The sequence below is a fragment of the Wyeomyia smithii genome, chromosome 3 (assembly GCF_029784165.1).
Source record: "Wyeomyia smithii strain HCP4-BCI-WySm-NY-G18 chromosome 3, ASM2978416v1, whole genome shotgun sequence".
Taxonomy (NCBI): Eukaryota; Metazoa; Arthropoda; class Insecta; order Diptera; family Culicidae; genus Wyeomyia; species Wyeomyia smithii.
In genome coordinates this window covers 82,026,470-82,048,154 of record NC_073696.1, presented here as the reverse complement: position 1 = coordinate 82,048,154, position 21,685 = coordinate 82,026,470, and the positions used below count along the sequence as shown (strand labels likewise).

The 21,685-nt window shown below is 36.9% G+C and overlaps 1 protein-coding gene across 1 annotated transcript in view; it reads right to left on the bottom strand.

The window, feature by feature from the left end:
• LOC129731924 (uncharacterized) overlaps window positions 1-20,577 on the bottom strand; it is a 73,613-nt gene extending 53,036 nt beyond the window's left edge. Inside the window, exon 1 of the mRNA XM_055692312.1 lies at window positions 20,158-20,577. The gene's annotated coding sequence lies outside the window, so the exon portion shown is untranslated. The remainder of the gene's footprint in view (window positions 1-20,157) is intronic.
• Between the last annotated feature and the right edge of the window lie 1,108 nt (window positions 20,578-21,685).

The following is a 21,685-nucleotide window of genomic DNA, read 5'->3' as shown; positions in this document are numbered from 1 at the left end:
TCAGTGTCAAGTGGAAGGTCTAGTTGTTCCATAAGACCCTATTGATTTGTTTTGCAATCGGACAATTACTTTGCCTGTTATGTTTAAAAATGTGAAATCCAGCTATGAAAAGGAACATATTCCGAAGACTACTTGGACTCACTCACTTTTCTCAGAGATGGCTGACCCGATTTCCACAAAATTAGTGTCAAATTATAAGTCTAGTTGCCTCATAACACCCTATTGAATTTTACTGTAATCAAACTGTAACTTCGTCTGTAATGTACCGAAATGTGAAAATCACGAAACTTCATTATCTCAGAAACTACACAACCGATTTGATCAATATTATTATCAGATGGGCGGGCTAGTTAAGGGTTAACTGATGAATTATGATTGAACACGTGGTTTCAAATTTTGGCTGTCTTATATGTTCCCATTTCATTTGATTATAATCGAACTTAAGCAACCGTTATGTATTAAATTGTTAATAAAACAACGAAAGTCTATTATCTCAAAGATTACATGACTTATTTGAACATAACTAGTGCCATACGAACGAGTCATCTTTCAAACTTACAAGTAACAAACTTCATAACAATTTGATGGAAAGTTATGGAAAGAGAAGAAAATGCACGACGAATCGGCCATAAGATATGATCAAAGTCAAATAACAAATCGTTTAAAATGATTGGTTTCATCGAAATGACAACATCCTCGACTTTTGGCTTCTGTACATCGCCTTAATTCTGAATATATTCATATTGGGTGGTATTCGGTCATTTACAGCAGATTTTATGGCAATAATCTAACACCGGAAATACCTATATTGGGAGGTATTTAGTAATTTTGGTTGTCTGTTTGGTTTCTATGCATCATCTCGATTACGGAAATATCCATATTGAGTATTATTCGGTCATTTTCGACTGTTTCCTAGAAATTGCCATTTAGCAATTCAAAATGGTGCCTGAGGTCAATTGTTAGCTCATTGCATCATTCTGGTTCCAGAGATACTCATATTGGATGGTATTTGGTTATTTTTAGCTGTTTTTCACAAACCGGAAGTCGCAATCTTGGATTTCAAAATGGTATATAAGATAATTTCTGGCCTCTGAGCGTCATTCTGGTTGAAGAAACACTCATATAGGGTGTTATTCGATCATTTTCGGCTGTTTCCCAGGAACCGGAAGTCGCCAACCTAGAATCCAAAATGGGGTCTGTGGTCGATTTCAGCTGCTGTGTATCATTCTAGATCCGGAGATACTCATGTTGGACGGGAATCAGCCATCTTTGGCTATTTTCCAGAAACCAGAAGTTACTATCCTACAATTCATAATGGTGTCTGAGGTCAATTTTTAGCTTCTTGTAACATTCTGGCTCCGGAGATATTCATATTGGGTGGTATTTGGTCACTTTGGGCTGTTTTTCAGAAACCAAAAGTCGTCATTTTGGACTTCTAAATTGCCAGTGAAATCAATTTCTGTCATTTGGGCGTAATTATGGTTCCGAAAACAATCATATTCAATGGTATTTGGTCATTTCCGGCTGTTTGCCAGACACCGGAAGTCACCATCTTAAAATTCAAGATTGTGTCTGTGATTAATTTTTAGCTTCTGTCCATCTTTCTGGTTCCGGAGATACTCATATTCAATTGGAATCGTCCATTTCAGGCCGTTTTCCAGAAACCGGAAGTTGCCATCTTACAATCCAAAATGTTGCCTGAGGTCGATTATGGAACAAATTTGTTTCTACTGAAAACATTCACCTGCTAAATAAGGTTCCATTTAGTTGGTTAGCTCTCGATATGTGCAGAAATTTGTGTTTCTTTTCCACTTCGAGAAAAAGGAGGGGAATCCAACTATTATGGACATATTTGTTACCCCTTGAAACATCCACATGCCAAATTCGGTTTCATTTGCTTGGTTTGTTCTTGAGTTGTGTAGAAATTTATGTTTAATTTGTATGGGACCCCTCCCTTCCAGAAGAGGGAGGGGTCTCAAACTATCATAGGAACCGTTATCGGCACCAAAAACCTCTACATACAAATTTTCACGTCGATCGGTTCGGTAGTTTTCGAGCCTATATGGATCAGACTGACAGACAGACCGGACTGCATTTTTATATGTATAGATTACAACATCAATATTTTAGAACATTTATTAGATTGAAGCGTTCATGTAAATCTATTTAAACAAACAAAAGTTTGAATGAGAAAGGCTGGGTCTGACCGCTAGGTGGATTAATTTAGGTTTTTATTATTGTTTCAGATATCAGAACATAATGGATTTAGTAGCTGCAGTCTCGAAAAAGGAATAAAAGCACCTTAAAAGTGCAAATGTTGGCAGTTGGCATCACCTAGTTGAGTAGGGGAAATAAGAAAAATATGTATTTCACTGCTTCATACAGCTTTGGTAAATGGAATAAAAGCGTTTTAAAAAACTTTTTAGTTCATCTAACTTCGTATCTCTTTTAAACGCCAACAATCATAAACTTAATTGTATAAAGGAGTAAAATTATTAAGAATGGACAATTTGTATAAGGCATCGTTACGCTAAAAATCTAGATTTCAGACCCCCTCCCCCCTATGTAACGATAGGTAACATTCGATATGACTCTCCCCCATAAAATTACGTAACGCTGAACAGCCTGACTCCCCTCCGAAATTTTCAATTTAGAGCATCACAGTTACGTAACTGTCTTAACTACCCCCCTACGAAGTAACGCAGACTCAACCTTACTCCCCTTCTTCATGCGTAACGCATGAGTAATTTGTGTACGACGCCTAAGCGCATTCACTTCGTAGATAGTCCAATTAGAAAAAAAATTCGTAACTTGTACTGCAAATAATGCACAAACGAAGACATTTCATGCCATTGATCACTGCACTGATGCACTAGATTATACTGCCAAATTCCCCCGGCCTTTAGCTTTGTACGAGCATCTCAAATTAGTTCTCCAGCCTGACGAATAGAAAATAAGCTGCTAGGAAAACCGTACACACCTGTACGGGTCGCCAGGTATACATCAACTGATACAAATCTCCGACAAAAATCGTTTCAATCTTCAGTTACAACGTTTAGCTTACTTTATAGATAGTAAGATAGTAAATTAAGTGTAAGTTTAGGTTTTATTTTAATCCATTTTTGCCTTTCTCCTAGAAAGGTATAGCAATCACTTGCAAAACCGAAAGTATAAAAGTGCTCCAAAGGGCCAAATGGCATATATCACTCGACTCAGCTCGACGAGCTGAGCATTTTCTGTATGTGTGTGTGTATGTGCAGATTTTTATTCTCACTCACTTTTCTCAGAGATGGCTGGACCGATTTTCATGAAATTAATTGCAAATGAAAGGTCTTGTTGTCCCATAAGACCCTATTAAATTTTATTGTAATCGGATTTTTAGTTCAGAGGTTATGTATCAAAATGTAAAAATCATGAAACATCACAATCTCAAAAACTACACAACCGATTTGAACAAAATTGGTGGATGAACGGGCTAACTGAAATACCCTTAACTTTTAAATTTTATGAAGATTGGACATGTGGTTCAAAAGTTATGAAAAGAAACGTATTTTGAAGACTGTTTAATCTCACTCATGTTTCTCAGAGATGGATGAACCGATTTTCATAAAATCAGTGCAAATGGAAGGTCTAGTTGCCCCATAAGACCCTATTGATTTGTTTTGCAATCGAACTATTACTTTGCCTGTTATGTTCAAAAATGCGCAATCCAGCAATGAAAAGGAACATATTCCGAAGACTACTTGGACTCACTCACTTTTCTCAGAGATGGTTGACCCGATTTCCACAAAATTAGTGTCAAATAATAAGTCTAGCTGGCTCATAACACCCTATTGAATTTTACTGTAATCGAACTGTAACTTCGTCTGTAATGTACCGAAATGTGAAAATCACGAAACTTTATTATCTCGCATACTACACAACCGATGTGATCAATATTATTATCAGATAAGCGGGCTAGTTAAGAGTTAACTGTTGAATTGATGAATTGATTGAACATGTGGTTTCAAAATTGTCATAAAACAACGAAAGTCTATTATCTCAAAGATTACATGACTTATTTGAACATAACTAGTGTCATACGAACGAGTCAGCTCTCAAACTTACAAATAACAAACTTCATAACAATTTGATATGTGGCTCAAAAGTTATGGAAAGAAAATAAATTCAAAGACTATTTGAAACTATACTCGCTTTGATCGATATATGTGGCCTCAACATAAATTATATGTGGTGTTGTACTATTTGAACGTTCCAAATTCGTTGATTCCTTGCGATGTGTTTAATGCACGACGAATCGGCCATAGGATATGATCAAAGTCAAATAACAAATCGTTTGAAATGATTGGTTTTATCGAAATGACAACATCCTCGGCTTCTGGCTTCTGTACATCGCCTTAATTCTGAATATATTCGTATTGGGTGGTATTCGGTCATTTTCAGCAGATTTGGCATCAATATGACACCGGAAATACCCATTTTGGGAGGTATTTAGTTCGCGAGATGTGCAGAAATTTGTACAGAAACATGTGCTTGCAGAAGAGAGAGGGGCGTCGAACCATTTTGGACATATCTGTTACCTCTAAAAACTTTCTCATACCAAATTTGGTTGTATTTTCTTGATTGGTTCTTGAGCTGTGCGAAAATTGTGTTTCATTTGCATGGGACCCCTCCCTCATAGAAAAGGGAGGGGTGTCAAACCATTATGCACATATTTGTTACCTCTAAAAATATTCACCTGCCAAATTTGGTTCCATTCAGTTGGTTAGTTCTCAGGATGTGCAGAAATCTGTGTTTCATTTATTAACATTATGGACATATTTTTTACCACTAATAACATTTACCTGCCAAATTTGGTTCCATTTAGTTGATTAGTTCTCGAGATGTGCAGAAATTTGTGTTTCATTTGTATGGGACCTCTCCCTTCCAGAAGAAGGAGGGGTCTCAAACTATCATAGGAACCTTTATCGGCACCAAAAACCCCTACATACAAATTTTCACGTCGATCGGTTCGGTAGTTTTCGAGCCTATATAAATCAGACAGCCAGACAGACAGACAGACCGGACTGCATTTTTATATGTATAGATTACAACATCAATTTTTTAGAACCTTAAGAGTATAGTATATATTTATTGGATTGAAGCGTTCATGTGAATTTATTTTTACAAATAATAAGTTTGAATGAGAAAGGCTGGGTCTGACCGCTAGGTGGATTAATTTAGGTTTTTTTTTTCGCTTGACAAGTAGGTTTACAATTTTCCTACAGTTATATTCACTTAACTGCGGTAGCAGTTTATAATCAACTGATACAATAAAATTCGAAATATATGTGACAGAACACACAATATCAGTTGCAGGCACTACGAAAGCATTCTAAGAAGGTCAATACTGACAAGGGCATGAAGAAAATAGTTTTTGCCTTTCTCCTAGAAAGGTATAGCAATCACTGCAAAAACTAAAGGTATAAAAGTGCTCAAAAGGGCCGAATGTCGTATAGCACTCGACTCAGTTCGACGAGCTGAGCATTTTCTGTATTTGTGTGTGTGTATGTGTGTGTGTGTATGTGTGTGTAACGCTCCAATCTCACTCGATTTTCTCAGAGATGGCTAAACCGATTTCAATGAAATTGATTGCAAATGAAAGGCAGGGTGGCCACTCATTTTACATTTTCGAGTTCCCGCATTTTTCCCGACTTTTTTCCGCATGATTGCAAGAAATTCCCGATTGTCAAAAACAGTACCTAGGTTATGTTCTATCGACGGTTGAACGTCAATTTTTGAACCTTAAATTGAAAGTAATAGCGCATATCACTTCTACCGAATTTGCTCGGGACATTCTACACAAACAGTTGATTAGTTACATAAAATGCAACTTTTGCCTTTCCATGGTAGACAGGTTAAATATAATTTTTGCGATTTTCTCATATTTGCAAATCTTCCATTAAGCAGTCAATAATCGTATTAGCTATTTTGTGCATTCGTTATGTGTGTTCATATGTCTTCTCAAAATATGATATAAGCATCGTTTTTATTCAACGCATAACAACCTATTAGAAGAACAACAACAAACAAAACAGCACTTCCGTTGTTCAAATCATCAGCAAAAGTCATGGGAAGTTGAGGGTGAACATAAAACCTAAGAGTAAAAAATATTTTGATTGAATTGATTATTTAGGGAACAAAACTTGTGACATGGCTTTGCGTTATTTTTTCTCAAATTAAAGATAATGTTATTTTACGTTCAGGAAAAATACTGCGATTTAACTGCACACTAAAGTCGCTTTTTACGCGGGGGATACGTGACACGTAAAAAAAACCGCGTAAAAAAAATCGCGTAAATTCCGGAATCCGCGTAAAAAAACCGCGTAAATTCCGGAATCCGCGTAAAAAACCCGCGTAAATTCCGGAATCCGCGTAAAAAAACGCGTAAATTCCGGAATCCGCCTTAAAAAACCGCGTAAATTCCGGAATCCGCGTAAAAAAGCCGCGTAAAAAAAACCCGCGTAAAAAAAACCGCGTAAAAAGCGACCTTAGTGTATTTCGTTTATCACGCGTTACATAGATTCAAAACTTTTCAGAAGTGAATCCACAACTATTTCAGCATTTTGATTCGCTAATCCATCAAAGTTGCATCTCTCTGGTCATCTGCCAATATCTTCAACTTGTTTGCATCCAGCGCTCAAAATGGTCCAGCTGATAAAAAAAGAACATTGGGGACTAACATTTCAATATAAATGATTTTGAAACCTAAAAAAATAACCTGGAAATCAGAAAAAAGATCTTAAATTATTATTTTTCAAATTAAAAGTCTTTTACTGCACGAACATGTCTTGCAGAAACCGTTGAAAAGGAAACAAATTTATTTTTAATTTCTTTTAAACTTTTCAAGAAAAAAAATGTTTCCTGAAATTTTTCCAAATCTTTCTAATTAGGATTTTTTCTGAAGAATTTTAAGTTTTTATTTCTCCATGATCATCGATGTTCAGTTTACGTTATAAAGTTTTCAAAAAATGTAATAATTTTTTTTCAAAAATCGGCTCTTTGAAATGTTTAATTAAGAATATGTTTGATACTCAACTACTGCCAACAACTTTGTCGAAAACATCGCACCAATCACACAAATCGTTCTGGTTTCGAAAAAAAAAATCTTCAGAAATTTGAACTTCTTCCGTGGTCCAATAATCAACGTTGTAGCATTTGGCAATTTAGAATTCAAAAAATAAGCTTTTTGAGATATCCAATCATTTTTTTAAATAGAACTACCATCTACAGCTTTGCCGGAAACATCACACCAATCAAGCTAATATTTTTGGCTTTTAGAATATTTGAAGTATTTTTGTTTATTGGCCACAGATTTAGCAGCCAACTGTTTAGTGCACGGGGCGATTGCAGGGCTAGTGCTACGATCCTGCAGACACTAACAGTCTTTCTCGAGCCGAGACACGAAACTACGACGACTGACTAGTTAGGCCAGCATCGTACTCTAAGGCCAGTTGCAAAACAAAAGGCATGTAAAAAATCGTATGCAGCAGCAAATAAAATAAATAAAATGTTTTCTTGAAAAATCTCGCAAATGATTATGCGGTTTCCTAAGAACATTTCTGATTGTATTTACTTAAAAAATAGTTTTTTTTACAGTCAAATTGTGTAATTTACAGAAAAATATACGAATTTGAAATATATGTACAAAAATTAGTTTTTCAAAAAAATCCAAAAAATCCAAATTGCTCTATTTTGTGGCAAGTTAGAAATGTTTTTTCAATTAACTGCTCCGCATAGCAAATCAAAGAAAGGAAGTTTAGTGACTTTTGGTTAAAAAATTGACTGCTGAAGAAAAATGTGACTTTTTAGGGACCAACTTGCAGTCCTGCACTTCCAACTTCTCCATCATTTGTAATTGCATCATACACAATACTTTGAAAAAATCTTGGTAACAAAATCCCGATTAAATAAAAAAAATCCCGACTTTTTCCCGCATTTTTCGCCATGTCATTCAATTCCCGACTTTCCCCGCATTTCCCGTTTTCCCGATTGAGTGGCCACCCTGGAAAGGTCTAGTTGCCCCAAAGACCCTATTGAATTTTATTGTAATCGGATTTTTAGTTTAAGAGGTTATGTATTAAAATGTAAAAATCACGAAACATCAATATCTCAGAAACTACACAACCGATTTGAACAAAATTAATTTCAAATGAACGGGCTACCTAAAAAACCCTTAACTTTTGAATTTTATGAAAATTAAACGTGTGTGAAACGTGTTCTGGAGACTATTTAATCTCACTCATGTTTCTCAGAGATGGCTGGACCGATTTTCATAAAATCAGTGTCATATGGATGGTCTTGTTGCCCCATAAGACCCTATTGATTTTATTGGTAAACGGATTATTACTTTGCCTGTTATGTTTAAAAATGTTAAATCCAGCTATGAAAAGAAACATATTCCGAAGACTACATGAACTCACTTACTTTTCTCAGAGATGGTTGAACCGATTTCCCCAAAATAAGTGTCAAATGAAAGGTCTAGCTGCCTCATAACACCCTGTTGAATTTTGCTGTAATCGGACTGTAACTTCGTCTGTAATGTTTCGAAAAACTACACAAACGATTTGAACAATATTGATATCAGATGGGCTTGTTAAGGGTTAACTGATGAATTATGATTGAACACGTGGTTTCAAAGTTTGGCTGCCCTATACGTTCTCGTTTAATTTGATTATAATCGAATTTAAGCAACCATTATGTATTAAATTGTTAAAACAACGAAAGTCTATTATCTCAAGTATTACAAGACTTATTTGAACATAATTAGTGTCATACGAACGAGTCATCCCTCAAACTTACTAATAACAAACTTCATAACAACTGGATATGTGGTTCAGAAGTTATGGAAAGAAAATAAATTCAAAGACTATTTAAAACTACACCTGCTTTGATCAATATATTGTGTGGCCTCAACATAATTTAAATGTGGTAGCGTACTATTTGAACGTTCCCGGTATCGCTCGTGATTAAATAGTTCGAAATTAAGGGTCATTTCTTTTATTTCGCTATTTCTTAAGCACTAACATTACGTCAAATTTCATATTTTATACTTCAATTACAACATCAATATTTTAGAACCCAAAGAGTGAATGGATTTTTATTGGATTTAAGCTATCTATTTAAACTTTTTTTTACAAATAACAAGTTTGAATGAGAAAGGCTGAGTCTGACCGCTAGGTGGATTAATTTAGGTTTTTTTTTATTAATAAATTAGGAGAATAGACTGTTTGTCAGTAGCTATAAGGATATTGCATGTTATGACTTTCTTCTAGAAAGAAAATAATCTTACGTACATAGCCAATATGACAATGGAAATAACATCATCTATACAGCAAAGGACGGAGACGTGCCACTCCGAACGATAGGCCGAGTGCCTGCATCGACTGATTGTTTAGATTTGAAATACCGAACAGCTGCCGGAGGAGTGGAAGAATGAGGTTATTGTTTTTTGTCAATCATCTGACACATTATTGGTGGGATTACTAACTGAATACTACATAAATGACCCTTCCGGAGCATACGAATTTAACCGCTGACGCTGGTACGACTACGAGTAGAGAACGCCGGTAGCTGCTGCGGGTCTCGCCACGGAGGTAACAGTCAAGCGTATCGTACAAATTTCTTTTGCACGGAGATGGACACCACACTACGGAGTTTGTTTCAAGAACAGATCCCACCAGAGAGTAGTATAATGATCGAAGACACAGTGGATCATGAAAATCCGAGGCTACCTTGAAAATAAAACCGAGTTTTCGATTCGCCTTTGTGAAGAGCTCATTATAGAGTAGCCTGAAGGACAGGGCTGAATCCAACGTAACACCCAAATCTCGGACCTGGTTAACCCTTCTCAGAGTTTGACCAACCAGAGTATAGCTGAACATTTCCGGAACATTTTTCCTATGGAACAAAATCACACAGCGTTTCTGGATTATCATTGTTAACAGGATATTGGAGACTAACTTCAGAAAAACGTCGACTAGTCGCTGGAGGTCGAGACAGTCTGCAGTTTATCTTATTGTCTTGAATAACTTAACATCGTCTGCAAAAAACATTCGGCAATTTTTCGGCAACATTAGAGATGCGTCATTCATGCACAGCACAAAGAGCAGTGGTCCTAAATCACTACCATGCGGAATGCCTGATATATTAAAAAAATAGTAGAATGCTGTGATCCAATCTTTACGTAGAGTGTACGATTTACCATATAGAACCTCAGTTATTTTACAGGAGCAAGGGCTATTCCTAGTTTCTCCATCTATATGCTCTATCTACAAAAAAGGGCGACAAACTGGACTGTGGGAACTATAATGCGATGTCCATCCTGAATGTCACCTACAAAGTGATTTCTCAAGTCATCTTCCAACGTCTGTCGCCTCTAGTGAATGGTACAATTGACCGAAGAGAGCTATGAAAGATCGTGGACGAGGACGGCTTTCCCGGGAAGCTAATTCGACTGATTAGGGCTGCGATGGATGGAAACCAGTACTATGTGAAAACTTCGGGTAGAATATCCAGCTCACTCTAATCCCGCATGGGACTTCGCCAAGGAGATGATCTCTCTTGTCTACTGTTCAACACCGCGCTAGAAGGGGCGATGAGCGGCGTTCAACATGCGAGGCACGATTTTCCACCGATCCAGCCAATTTGTCATGACGTAGACTTTGTCAGCAGAACATTTGAGGCGGTGACAGAGCAGTACACCAGACTAAAACGTGAGGCAAAGTAGGTTGGACTGAAGAGGAATACGTCCAAAATGAAGTATATTCTGGCTGGCGGTACCGAATTCGACAGGACCTGCTTAGGCAGCAATGTAAGGATCGACGGCGATGAACTCGAGGTAGTCTGCCTTGGCTTACTGTTAACTTCGGACAACGATACCAGCTGTGTCGGGAGGCGTATTAGCTACAAAAGTCGCGCCTACCATGGGCCTTACAAACATCTGCAGACCAACAGACTCAGCCCTCGCACAAAGTGTATCCTGCACAAAACGCTTATAAGATACAAAGCACGAGACGAGGAAACTGTCCGAGGAGGACTTGCGAGCAATCGGAGTTTTCGAACGACGGGCGCTAAGAACTCCAATTTCCGGTGGCGTGCAGGAGGACGATGTGTGGCGGCGGAGGAAGGATGAATCACAAGCTCGAGCAACTCGCTGGCAAAGCCAGCATATTGAAGATGGTCACATCCGAATGGATATGTTGCACGACTACCTTGCAAAACTGGTGTTCGCTGGAAATCCGGCTGGTACACGACGAAAAGGAGCGCAGCGAGCAAACTGATTAGACCAAGTGGACCTGGCAAGCATGGATTTTACATAGCGCCTGTCCATGAAAATACAGTCCCAATCAATCGTTTATACTACTTTCCCGTTGTTTCAAAACTTTTTTTTACCGCGTTTTTCTCACGCGGATCCCGGAATTTACGCGTTTTTTACGCGGATTCCGGAATTCACGCGGTTTTTTACACGGATTCCGAAATTTACGTGTTTTTTATGCGGATTCCGGAATTTACGCGTTTTTTTCACGGGGATTCCGGAATTTACGCGGTTTCTTTTTATGGCGCACGTATCCCTCGCGTAAAAAGCGACTTTAGTGTACTTAAATTCGTTAGTAAACTTTAAGTATGTGCATAGCAATATGCGTCGCCAGGTCACCACCTGACACATTCCGTATAAACGAAGGCACTTCATGCCATTGGTGGCTTCGTACTGAATGGTACTACCGAGGAAAATTTGGGTTCGATAGGGCAATCTTTAATTAACTCCTCAGTATGATGGGCAAATGAATTACTACGAAAACAATACGCGTCTGTACGGGGCGCAAAGTAGACACCAACTGACAATTTACACAAAACAAAACAATCTTCGAAATTGTGCAAAACTAACCGTATTTGCTTCATGTCTCGTTTTAGGCTTGAATCTGAACAACATGTTTATACTAATGATTCGAAGCAAAAAAATATTCGTGTTTGTCGGAACACGAATGAAATTCATGTGGGACTTAAAACGACCAAAACTCATAATCGAATTTATCTCTTGCTTTATTAAAAAGTATTTTAATACTGAAGTAGAATATAATACAATACAAAACGGTTGAAGATGAGAGCTCAAGCGGAACTGCAGATTTAAGTACACCAAAATATTGTTCGACTGTGTCAACTTTTGAAATACGGAAACAAGTAAAACCGAGTATTCTAAAAGTTTAGTTCTCTATTTTAATAAAATTTTACCTAATTGTTAAGAACTTTAAAAGACTACTTTGGTATTTTTCATATGAAGCTGTCCTACCTGCGATTACTTTTTCAAGCACGATTTGGCACGACCCCAAAAGGTGCTGGCAATGACTTTTCGAAGCAGGTGTCCTAGGCAAAGTTGGAAATTTCATGCAAACTTTCTAAAAAAACTAATCCTGTAAAGTTTCTTATTTGTTCTGATGATACAATTGAACGCTGCTTCTAGTATATGGCATAATAATGGTTCGCAATTACTGTGGAATCCAAGGCTCTGAAGATAATTACACTGAGACCTACACGGAGAGCATACTTTTAATCGTTTGTCATTTGCACTAAACTTGCAGAAAAATGCCCCCGATACAATGTACTATATGTTCCAACTTTATCTTGGACGGAGAGTAAAAAACGTCCCCCTCACTTCGTTTCACCCACGCGAGACAATATGAAGGCAATCTAGATGTCGTTGCACTCTCTACATTCAGTATACACTGCTAAAAACGCTCTAAATTCAATTCCCAAGCAATAGGCTGTTTTTGTCGCATAATACACTTCTCAGTATCCCACACATAGAAGCCGAGTGCACGCCGTAGGGTAAAATTGAATACGCGCGGTGCTGTCCACCGCAGAAGAGCATTTTTTTGATTGCGAACCATTATTATGCCATATATATGTGAATGTGGGTAGTGAACAGCGTTGCCAGGTATCCGGATTTAGCTGGAATATCCAGATTTTTTAACATGTATCCAGGTAGACAGCTTTGATGTCCAATCATCCAGATTTTTCATGGATGATCCAGACTTTATCCAGATTTTATTTTCTCTGTTCCGCAAAAAGGTCATCCCTTCAATTTTGGCGCGAAATTTTGCAATTTCGTCACCTAAAATTTTGCGTACCCCAGGACTTTTATCCGAAACATTAACCTTTCACCCCACGAAATGACTGCCAGATTTTTTCCAGATATTTATTTTGCCTTTTCCAGATTTAAAAAAAATGACCTGGCAACGCTGGTAGTGAAGCACACTCACGTTAACCTCATCACAAAATAAAGACACTATCCAAAGCTTGAAGGTTGAGACCCACATAAGTATGCAAGCAAAACCATACTAGCTTGGTGACAGGGTGATGATTTCCACTAGTTATAATGACAATACGCTGTGTTCATTGGTTTGCTGTCGTAATTATTTTCACGAACTAAAGGTACCAACTACAATTCGCCATCGCAAAAGATGAAACCATTCCATACCAACATACGTGTATAGGTAAACCCGTTAATCCAATTTCTCTCCAGCATAAGTAGGTTGATCCAACATCTTGCCAAGGGAAGCTTCGATGGAAAGTGCCAGCGAAAAGAATAAACAAAATGTTGGAAAGCACGAGAAGCGAAGCGCAAGCACAAACGTAATTCTAACTGCATGAGATAGCAAATTTAATTACCAATAAAAAGGGTAACGAACGATATGTATGCCTTACTATGTTCATTCCGGCAGCGTTTTTCTCATTCGAACAATAGCTATTGGCGAGATATAAAGGCCGTTAGTTCTTGCAATTTAGCCTTTAATAAAATTTCATTACATTTCGTTTTGTTTTGGTAGCAGCAATTATTTTTCTAATCGCTTGGAAAACTTTCTCATATCAAAAAAAGCAATTGAGTTTATGTTTTATAAATATTAGCCATCTTCTTCCGCTATCGTTTCGTTCTCATTTGCTGTTACTTTTCTCCCAAGAAGTTTTGGTCCAAAAACAAACCCGAACAAACTACTCAGCCTCGTTAATTGAAAAAATATCGCTGTTAGCTTTTCCTGATCGACCGAACTCAATCAGGTACGGAGAGAACGACGATGACCAATTGCCAACAGTTATAGGTATAGTTGATGCGGCCGACTGTAACTGTACCAGTTAAACACCGGTGCACAAATAAAACCACTAAAAGAAAACCAATATTTCACCCATCGTCCACGGGGTGAATAGCACGGACGTCAGAAATAAAAATGACCGAAAAACAACTCACCGCTCTTGACGGCTGGACGCATGAGGGAAGTAAACCGGTGGCTTCTTCCTCGCTTAACCGTTCCCCACAAAAATATACCACCGAAACGCTTTCGGGAAAGGTGATAATAACAAACCGCGGAAATTTATCGCGAAAAATGAATTTATAAATATAAACAATAATTAATAGCTCTCCTAAGTAACAGTTCAAGGAGAAATCAACTTTCCTAATTTACCCAGATTTTGCTCTGTAACTATAGGTTTATCTAGCCCCGGTGGATTTATTGATTGAATCGAAATGCTGTCTTCAATGTCAGTAAAAAATCAGGCATAAAACCGAACAGTAAAATGTAGAAAGTGCTTTCAACTGTCCATGTATCTCGTGGGTTGTGACCGGCATGTCGAAACGATTGCAGAACTTGTGTTCGTTAATTTTTTTTTAATTTCCGAAGCACTTTCGAAACTAATATTAGATTGCGGTTATCGTTTTCCTGAAAAATGTTGATATATCACAAAAAGGATTGTTAGAGCTCTCAACCGAATTAGTAAATAATAAGTCAACCATAGTTCGTTTAGTTCATCACCATCGGCGAATAAATATTTTCCAATATTTCCAGAAACAAAATCTGCAGATATTGCAATACCAATAATCAAATTTCAGTTGCAAATTTGATAGGAAAGAATGACATTTTCAATATTATCGGATTTAACAACTTTTTTAAGGTTTATTTAAATCTTTCCGCAGGTAGTTATTAAGTATTATGGTACAGCCTAAAAGTAGAACCAATTTCGATGCACTATATGCTTTATCATCATAATTATTATTACTAGGTCAATGATTTTACGTCCCGATAAATTTTACCGACTTACAACATTTAACGTCACTACATGAATTTGTCATGTTAGCTAACCGGAAACAAATCGCTTAAATTTCGCACTTCGCTAATACACGTCTCTATCGATGAATCGAACAAGTTAGCATCATTTTTCAGAAATAAAAATATAATTACTTGATGGAATTGTATTTGATGGTGGTTCATTGCTAGACCCACCCCCCCCCCCGCCAACATTCCTACGTGATTTCTCAACACTCGCATCGCACCGTTCTTAATCCCAACGCGATTTAGAAACGACCAACGACCGCAAACGACTTCTCGTATGATTTTTGTCGTGATGATAACGCAAAAATATTTGTCATCATTGGGGCAGTATCCCAACTGTCTTTGCTAACCGACAATTTACGCAAGTCATTTTTCGACGTTCTCACTTTGAAGTGAAGATAAACACAGCCAGAAAAATTAAACCGGAATGCTACAAAAGGTGGTTAAAGTTTAAGCAACACTTTTAAACGGCGACAGTTTACTACATTTCACACCAAACTTTACTCTTTATCTCTTACCGCCGCAATGAGACCAACGTTAACACCACCAGCGAGTTTGAGAAGAAAAGGCAGATAACATTATTAAATATTATTGCGACGTTGAATATGCTTACGGGGAGTCGCACAAAACAAAACGTTTCGCCTTGAATTTTTACCATTTGCGTTAACATTATGCAAACTGCGAAACCCCGAGGTTTCTCTTTCTGTGATTATTTTGGAATCATTGTTAGGCGGTATTACATTTTTTTTGTAAATTGTTGTTGCTGTTTGGCGCGTCCGATTTTCGTCAACATAAATATTTTGCTGAATAAACATTATCCAAATTACTCCACTAATGCACTAGTTGATCGAGACCACCAGTGGCCTCGGCTTATACGTGGAATGATTTAATCAAATTTCATACCAGTACAAGAGTGACTATCTATGACTAACTTTGTGGTTGGCTTAGACCACAAACCACCCTAGTTCTCAGAGACTCTCGAAATCGCTGTTTCCACGCAACACTGCGTCACCTCTTAATTTTGCATCTCAGCCTCAGCCAAACAATGTTCTCGATTTCATGCAAATGACTTTGTTGCTGTTCGTGAGCGTGAATACGATGCCAACCACGCTGCTATACCACTGAATATGCATTGCGAAGTGAAGCATCCGCACCGGGTTGCATTGGTACACAGAAACGACAAAAACAAGTTCTTTTCCATCAGCACCGTCGCGCCTGTTGCGAACAGCACACACTTCTAGCTGCCATCAAGCAATTTGAACCCCGTGTAAATATAGTTGACATTTTCAGCAAAAAAAACGAAACGCAGTCTGCGAATACAAAGCTTCTTTTCGACAGCATCAAACTGAATGAAAACCGTTGTAATGTGTACATCGGATAAAGCAACCTAACTGATGCATATTCAGCATAAACATTACTATAGAAATTGAAAGAGTAATGATTTTATTGCAAGTGCTGTGAATCCAAATTTCCCAATATTCACCGATAACTCTCTGATGGATTTTTTGCTTGTTGAACTTCCGAATAATTTTGTAATGATTGTTACTGTTTGAATGTTTTTCACAACTTTTTTGTCATGATTAATCTAAAATAGTGCTGTAATTATTTTATCGCAAGACAACGTCTTTCTGCATTATATATTTTGTGCAAACTAAAAGCTGAGATTTTAAACAGCTGTCATACAACTATTTGTAATATAATATTAATTGTGTCGCTAAAATATACAAGGTTTTAGTGATATGTTAATTAATTATTGATATAATTCTTCACCTATGCGGTGAAAATTTAAGAAAAATGAGGTTGTACGAAGGATAAATTTACCATCGCCAATGTAATTATTCAGAAGCTTCTGCTTTTGAATAAATCGATAACGGCGCCGACTACGTCCTTACGGTCGGTCAGGAAAGGAAGGAAAGAAGTGTAACAATCGTTGTTTTCGGATACCGAATGTACCTCTGCAACTCTTCTCGACTGTGAGGGAAAGGAAGGAATGCATTTGTCACCGTGGTAAGTGACGGTTTTTTTTTTACTTTTATTTTTCCTGCTACGCTTACTACGGCTCTTCTTTATTGAGGCTCGTTAGTTACTTTTGGCAAAGTAGCAGCAGTTATGATTTTCCTGGATCGGTATATTTTTATCCAACTGTGTGTCGCTGACTGTTTCCATAATTCAGCCTGAATCTACTGAGATTCGAACTCAAAACCGTACTCTTGTCCAAGCAAATTTCGTAAAATGGAAGCTATCCAGCTCTTATGAAAACGTATTATTTCCTAAAAACTTAAAACATAATGTATCGAACGCCTTAACCAGTGGTTTTTTGACGGATGGTTTTCTGCAGCAGTTACATGAAAAACCCTGCCGAAACGCAGAAAAAACTGTCTGGGTTGAAGCAATAAAATGTTTCATTGTTGTTGTTTTTTTTTTTTGGATTGTTTCAATCAAAAGAACGATTTATTTCAAAACGAACATTTTTTTTCAAACAAACCAACTACATAGTTTGACACAATTCTTAAACGCTACATTTGTTTTAATCAAAGCGGTTTGTTCGTTTCTATCGTATTTTTTGAAACAATTACCAGTTTTAGAATTTCTGCTAATCATTCTTTAGCGTGCACTATCTAAGCAGTTCTGTCATGTCAACTTCCATCGATCATCTCAAAGTTAAAATACAAATAGTGGTGTTTTACTCGGTGTTTTATTGATGCCGTTCATGAATGTAAGTTTTCATATAATCATTAATTAATATTTTGATCCAGTTCTTTAAAGTGTCGAGATTACAGTATCTACTTGTGATTCTTTGTGGCGATGGATCGGCTGCTAGCGTCTGGTTAACATAACTTTGAAAAGTACATCGATTCCTAGTATCGAATTTGTTAGCTATGGTCTATGGTAAGTAGAGTTCAACTGCATTTATATTGTTTGGGTTAGACATGTTTAAACATATAACAGACTTTTAACAGATGCCTATCTGCCAATGACAAATATTTAAAAATTTTGCAAACAGTGTACTAGAAACTTTATTCTGCGTTTCGAGTAAGGCGAGCTGTCTCTCTGTTGCCTATTTGACAAGTAACAGATAGTCATCATTCCTTACTCGTAGAGCAGAGTATGTTTTAATGATACGAATTTGGATGGTTCATACAATAAATTCAGCATGAACACATTAACAAAAAAAATGTTTTTTTTTGAATTATTTGATTGAACAAAAGATTTGATTGGATGTTTCAATAAAATCTGTTAATTTGTTTTAATTAAGCGATTTTATTGAATTAATAAGATGCTTTTATTGAAATAAACTGCCCATTTTGTTGGTCAGAAAACAATTCAAACGTTTCATTAAAACAAACCAAAATTTATTTGATTTGATTGGATACTTTTTCTGTGTGAAAGACGTTGGATACCTTAGATACTTGAAAAAGTATTTGGAACACAAGCAAAAATTATCGCTTTTACTATTCTTCGTGATCGGCTCTGATGAGCTGCAAAATATCACTACACTGCGGTACATATCTACAAAAAATTGAGAACTCAGATTGCGATGATGTTCTTAAATAAAGTATTTTACATTCAATCCCAAGATCTTTCAAATTAATTTACCCTTTTTTAACCTAAATTATTAATAGAAATGAAAAAACATGTTGATTTTTTTTCTCTAATTAACATGTTTAAACATGAAAAAAAAATATTTGAGTAAAAATGAATGTACAATGTAAGAAGTATTTATATTTTCAATTCTAATTTAATTAAAATCAAACATAACAGAATAGCAGTGGTGGGCACCGCTAACCGAAAATTTAGCGACGCTAATCGCTAAGTCGCTAACCGGAAAATTTAGCTCGATAATCGCTAAACACTAAACCCACATTAGCGGAACTTTCGCTAATCGCTAACTTTTTAATATGTAAATAGTCATATCGCTATATTTATTGCTCGTGTTTTGTAAGATTTGGACCACTTTGATCTGTTTTGGTTAAACAAACGAAAACAATTACTTTTTAAAGCTATTTACAGTAAGGGGTTCACGAAACGGTATTCATATTTGATTTTGTAAAAACAAGAATAACAAAAGTTATTTAGCTTGCATTGAAAATAGATACTCTTAGGAATGTTTTCATAAAAATTCAATTATTATCTGAATCGAAAAAGTAGAACCAAAGTTGTCATAATTTCAAGCGCATTGCAATTTACCAAAGTTCTTGATGTGCCGAAAATTCAATCTAGACCTTGTGCTTGTTCTTCAAAATGCTCCTGTGGCTTGTACGATAACTGGAACTCCATTCTAGGGTAAAAAAAACTGACAAAAGTAATTTTCGCAGTAAAGTATGTTCATCTTTCGAAACAATTTACGTACGCCATCAGCAATTCACAGTTTTTCTAAATATTTCTATTGTCGCTTCTCTACCAAATTTAGCGAAATAGCGATTAGCGTTTCGAAGGCCAAAATTTTAGCGACGCTAACAGTTTCGCTAACCAGCTCAAAAATTAGCGAAATCGCTAAATCGCTAACTGAATTTTAGCGTCGCTAATTAGCGAATTGGCGGATTAGCGGAATGGTGCCCACCACTGCAGAATAGAAGAATTATTCCACAAATAATAAAGAATTCTGAAAAAAAATATACACAGAGCAGCAATAAAGCAACCAATTTCCAACATGTCTTCAAATATGGTTTCAATCAGGATAAACGTTATATGGAATAACCATCATATAGAGTCCTTTATTGAGCAATACCTTCCAATTTTTTTTTGTGTGTGTTTGCTCGGCTCAGACCTGACAGATCCAACTCGCCTACCTTCCAAATTTGAGGAAATTCAGAACTACTTTAAAACCTATAGAAGAATAAGAGTTGAAATGATTTTCTGATCTAGCCTGGCACCACTGTGCGGATGTAGGATTATATCCTACATATGTACTGCGAATTTTGTTTTATGGTTCCCTTGAACATAATAAAGTTACATAAAAAGATTTCGACCAACATTGAAAAGAAAACTTTTAGCAAATGATTTTCATTAAACTTACCCGAAACCACCAAACAAAAGTCCCGACAGTACAAGAAAACAGCACTTAATTTCTTAAATTCCTCGAACAGCAATAACGCACTGGAATTTTCCTTTTATCTAGAACACAGTTGTCACACGTATACCGAAACACTTTTGCCTTTTTCTTTTTTCTGCTCTCTTTGACCACCACAAAAATACACTAATTCAAACTGTTGACCACATCCACATGACCCAAATGATCACCGTTTGATATTACCACAGTTTGTCGATAGAAAATTGCAACTTTTCGCACACAATTTGTGAATTTTATTTGCGAGAAAAATTACCTCCGGACGAGTCCGTACCAACCGATTAACAATCACCTCAGCTCCTATGCTACGAACAACATCACAGGTCTGGAAATGCTGTCGTTCGAGTGCATACTTTTTTATGAAACGCGAGAATGAAAAACGCAATCATCGCAAAACTTTTCTCGTTAGTGCTCTCTCTTTCTTTCTCGCGCATAAGGGTGTATGCTGCCCAGCAATGCTCACGTAAACATATTTCCAGTTTGAAACAACTGGTATAAATATAAACGTATAGACTTGTATAAACATCAGCGCGCATGACACGCAAGTGCCCAGTGGATTAGTGTGTTCGTGTGCATAAATGGTGCCTGACGAAACTTGAGAAACGTTGAGACAGATTCATTTGATTTGTCGGAATGATTGTCTCTGCTATCAATTTTATGCAATGTGGCAATGTTGACTTCACAGTTGCCTTGAAACTGCGTTTTTTTTTTGCAGTATTAAAAAAACGAAACGCTTTTTTTCGCAACATAATGCTTGAAAGTAAGAAATCAAAAATGACTCATGTACATATTAATAAGTCATGTCATGATTCCCCGATCACCTTTCACCGTCTCTTGTCGCTAGCAAGAAGGTTTGTGGGAAGTTATGAAGCCAGTTCTGTAGTTGGGCGATCGACAACGGACGGTAATCTCCACGTGGCGACAGATCCTCCAAAGGTGTCGTAAATATGGGGTCTCCACACACCAATCAGGGACGAATAACCGTTTGGGGTTAAGTCCAAACGGTAGTGAAGCCAAAAATGGCCGACTTCGAGCCACCACTTCGAATTTTCAAAGGCACAAGACACGGTAACAGTTAATGCGTCACCTGTGAAAACGCTATTTTATGTTTACTTCTCCGCAGCAAACATAAAATAGCATTTTCACAGGGAACGCATTATCTATTTCTATATAAAATAGCATTTTCACAGGGAACGCATTATCTATTTCCGAGTCTTGTTCTTCTGAAAATTCAAAATAGTGGCTCGATTTGGCCGTTTGTGGCTTCAATACCGTTTCACTTTAAAGTCCATTCAAAAAGAAATCAATCAAATCAGTCGGCCCTGCAGCTTATAGACCAAAACCTGCTGATGTTGATGTTGCGTCTCGTAAAATGGTTCATAATCTCTACAATCAAAATAACAGACACTACAGAGTTGACAAGGCGCTCACCGTTGGTGTTAACACGGTTTTCTTTTTCTATTGCTAAATAAAGAAT